The following is a 4,959-nucleotide window of genomic DNA, read 5'->3' as shown; positions in this document are numbered from 1 at the left end:
GGTTTTTCAGACCATTGATTCAGTGCTGAACCCAAAATGCTGGTCTGAGTTATTTAGCCTGGATAATCCTGTGCGTCGTGGGTCACGTATGCCATTAATCTTTCAAAGAAATGGTTCAAATGGCTCTGAGCACTATGGGACTTAACATCTGAGGTCATCAGTCCCTTAGAACTTAGGTTTAAGTAGTTCTAACTAACCTAAGGACAACACACACACACACACACACACACACACACACACACACACACACACACACACACACACACACACACACCCGAGTCTGGATTCGAACCTGCGACCGTAGCGGTCGCGCGGTTCGAGACTGAAGCGCCTAGAACAGCTCGTCCACAATGGCCGGCCATTAATGTTTCATTGAATTATTAATTTCAACAAGTTTTATTTATTGTTGCGAAATTGCGCTACCAAAACAATCGAGTTTTGCTATGTGGATGCTGTTGAGAATTTCTACATTTTCGTACCGCTATATTTTTGACTATATCTGTCGATGGTGTTGTTGTTGTTGTCTTCAGTCCTGAGACTGGTGTGATGCAGCTCTCCATGCTGCTCTATCCTGTGAAAGCTGCTTCATCTCCCAGTACCTACTGCAACCTACATCCTTCTGAATCTGCTTAGTGTATTCATCTCTTGGTCTTCCTCTACGATTTTTACCCTGCACGCTGCCCTCCAATGCTAAATTTGTGATCCCTTGATGCCTCAAAACATGTCCTACCAACCGATCCCTTCTTCTAGTCAAGTTGTGCCACAAACTTCTCTTCTCTCCAATCCTATTCAATACCTCCTCATTAGTTACGTGATCTATCCACCTTATCTTCAGTATTCTTCTGTAGCATCACATTTCGAAAGCTTCTATTCTCTTCTTGTCCAAACTAGTTATCGTCCATGTTTCACTTTCATACATGGTTACACTCCAAACAAATACTCGGAGAAACGACTTCCTGATATATAAATCTATATTCGATATTAACAAATTTCTCTTCTTCAGAAACGCTTTCCTTGCCATTGCCAGTCTACATTTTATATCCTCTCTACTTCGACCATTATCAGTTATTTTACTTCCTAAATAGCAAAACTCCTTTACTAATTTAAGTGCCTCATTTCCTAATCTAATCCCCTCAGCATCACCCGATTTAATTTGACTACATTCCATTATCCTCGTTTTGCTTTTGTTGATGTTCATCTTATATCCTCTTTTCAAGACACTGTCCATTCCGTTCAACTGCTCTTCCAAGTCCTTTGCCGTCTCTGACAGAATTACTGTTTCATCGGCGAACCTCAAAGTTTTTACTTCTTCTCCATGAATTTTAATACCTACTCCAAATTTTTCTTTTGTTTCCTTCACTGCTTGCTCAATATACAGATTGAATAACATCGGGGAGAGGCTACAACCCTGTCTCACTCCTTTTCCAACCACTGCTTCCCTTTCATGCCCCTCGACTCTAATAATTGCCATCTGGTTTATGTACAAATTGTAAATATCCTTTCGCTCCGTGTATTTTACCCCTCTGTCGATGGTATCCTTAATATTTTTCGATACGATCGCATTTCAAATGCCTAATAGAGTCCACGACTCAGCTCCATAGAGTAGGACACCGAACGTGTAACATCGAAGTAGTCGACTGCTCTGAAGGTTCTCAGCAGTCGCCGCGGACTAAATGACTGCAGGGGACTCGATGCATTGGCCATAAGTTTTCTAGTAATTCTGGAGATTTTCCTTTGGACTAAGTATGAAGTCGTTCCTTGTTGCTTAGATCGTGCAGGTTTCAGACCGATTGTGTTAGTATTGCTACACTACTAAATGTGTATCCACCACCATATCAGGGTATATAATGAAACGGCGGCCCTCTTTCGTCATGCCTTACAAGGAGATATCTCCAGCGGTAGGATCGACTTTTTGGAACCATCTATACGGTTATGTAGGTTAAGCACCCAAGTATCACACACTGCAGCCATTCATCCTGGTGAGTCGACGTTAGCGAGGAAGTGACGAGAAAAGAAATTCGGAATTTTGTGTGAGACTCGATAGTATGAAGAAAGCCGAATGACATAAGTTGGTTATGAGGATAATTGAAAGGATGCTAGCTTCACATGCATGAGGTTGTGGGTTCGAATCTCACCAGAGAAATAAATCTATTTTAGGTCTTTATCGAAGTGACATTGATAATCATATTCCTTCAACTGATGTAAATATATATATTTATTTTTTTAGTTCCACTCCTGGGTCACGTGATTCAATAGTGATATGAACTTCTTCATTTGGTCTAGTTTTTCTTCTTATCATCCCTTCTCCACTGGAAATATTTGTTTGTGAACTTTTAATTATCTTCATGTATCAATTCCGATTTAATGTCTCCTGTTTTTATTACCCTGTATTTTCGTCTACGTTATTGTGTACATTATATCGATTTCTCACTTTGCTTGAATTTTATTTTACTTAGAAAACATTCTCTCATTTATGTCCTCATCTACACTATAATTTCCATAGTGCACAAAGATTTTGTGTTATGTTTTAAATATTTGTATATCGATTACCATGCAAAAAAAGGCACGTCTCCCAAAGAAAAACGTTTTTCACATTAATGCACAGTCAATATAAATAGATTATTTCGTCTTTTGTTTTTTAATTCATTTATCGGAGTTTTGAAGTAATTCAATAGTCAAACCGATAGGTATAATAAATTACACATTCACAAAAATTCCGATTGGAAGAAAAATTAAACAAATGGAAAAGTTCATACGGTGACTAAAACGATGTGACAAAAGAATAGAACGAAATAAATTACATTTAAACCAATAAATAGAGTACAAATAAACATCAAAGTCATTTCGATAAAGATTTTTAAAAAAATTTACTGCACCTGACGAGGCATGGTTAAGCTTCTATCGTAACCATTATGACACGTAACCAGACTGTGGAATACGACTTTCTTCACGCTATGTAGCATCAGGCAAAATTTTGAAATCTTTTCCGTCAGTTACTTTCAAACCGAGGGCCACCTGGATGCAGGGATCTTAAGTTGCACTACGGCTTATTTGGATTCAAAAAGTCGATCCCACCGCTGGGGGCTCTCCTTGTTAGTTTTAAGAGTAACAAACGGCTCATTTTGAAATAACAGTAATATCGCAGTCCAGTAGCGCCGGACCCTGCAAACTTGAAAGACAACTCCAGCAAAGGCAAAGAAAATGTTACTGTAGCAAGTAAATTACTGTAGGCAACTGAACAACAAGGAAATAATAACAATAATAGGTTCGCAGGAGAGCTTCTGTAAAGTTTGCAAGGTAGGAGACGAGGCACTGGTAAAGCTGTGAGGACAGGGCGTGAGTCGTGCTGGGGTGGCTCAGTTGGTAGAGCACTTGCCAGCGAAAGGCAAGGGTCCCGAGTTCGAGTCTCGGTGCGGCACCCATTTTCAATCTGCCAGGAAGTTTCAATAATAATAATAATAGATCCAGTCATATTAATATGACCAACTCCTATTTTCGAGGTCGACGTGTAATAACCCATAGACTCCAGGAGATAGCATTAGTAGGTGATGAATGGGGGTGGGGGGAGGAGGCTGGAAACAGTGAAGTCGTTGTCATAATGCGTAAAAGGGGCGATTTATGTGACGTCCAACAGGGCATAATCGTTGGCTTTCTTCCCAAGGGTGGAAGCATTTCCGAAACGGCAAAATCTGTAATCTTTTCACATGCCACTGTATGTAAAGTAAACCGTGAGTAGCAAAATCTCGGTATTCTAATCCGGCTCCAAGGCAAGTGTGTTGGACTACGGGCAGTAGGCGACACAGGTGAACGATAGCTGCAGATGTGTGTGCTGGCGAGAAGACGTGCAACTTTTGTGCAGCTGACAGCCCAGGCGAACCGAGGGCTGCCACCAATGTTTCCTCAACAACTTATGGGCTTCCGCAGTGGGCACCTGGTCCCTGCACCCACGCTGACTGCTCTTCATTGGCGTTGAAAGCTTGCATTTGCACGCCGGTACCACAACTGAAAGTCCACTGAGTGCTACAGGTGGCCTCTCCATATTCATCACATTTTGTGCTCCATCGGACAGATTGAAAGCAAACGCCATGCAACCCTGAGGGAGTGTTATGGTGTGGGCAATGTTCTCGTGGCACTCCCTGGGTGATCTCGTTGTTCTGAAAGGCACAATGGATCAACCCTAGTACGCACCTATCCTTGGGGACCAAATACACCCCTAGATGCACGTGTAACATAGCTCGCAGTGTATGTGCGTGGTTCTGAAAGCTCTAGGATGAATTTACCGTACTGCCCTCACCACCAAATTTTCCGCCTTTAAACCCAATCGAGAATCTGAAAGGTCACCTCGATCGAGTAGTTTGTGCCACGGATCCTCAATCGATAGAATTCTATCGCAGCATGACAAGTACTGGGGTAGGAATGGCTTCTTATGACTGTCGTTACATCATTGACTCTATTCCTGTGCGTCTCGTGCTGCAGAAGGTGTTTATTGCGTATTTTAACACGTGGTCAGATTACTGCGACTGGACAGTGTAATAATAATAATAAATTTCGCTTATTTCAGTGCCCTCGTTTAAGTCTTTCAATTGGACGGCACTTTGAAGACATGCTTATCATTAACGTACTCCAGTTGTCCAACCGGGGAAAGGGAATCGGCAGTTTAACGTGGAATCCGCACCACATGTTGTTTCTACCGACTCCTCATATCATTGAGAGGTGAAGGCTGTATTAAAAGCAGACAGAAAAATTTATTTGTTCATCTTGGATTCGATCCCGAGATTCTCGATTTGCAGGCACGCGCTGTGCCGGTAGACCACCAGGTCCAACAGTTACGAGACGGTAATCGAACTGTATTGGCAGAGTATTTCGTCGTATTTTGCGTCAAGTAAATGTGCTGTGGTGCAAGCCAAAGTACATTCACGCTAAGGGCATCAGTTCCGATCCCAGAAAAATGTGCAGCCA

This window comes from Schistocerca gregaria, unplaced genomic scaffold (assembly GCF_023897955.1).
Source record: "Schistocerca gregaria isolate iqSchGreg1 unplaced genomic scaffold, iqSchGreg1.2 ptg000484l, whole genome shotgun sequence".
Classification (NCBI taxonomy): Eukaryota; Metazoa; Arthropoda; class Insecta; order Orthoptera; family Acrididae; genus Schistocerca; species Schistocerca gregaria.
Note: the sequence above shows the minus strand (reverse complement) of the source record.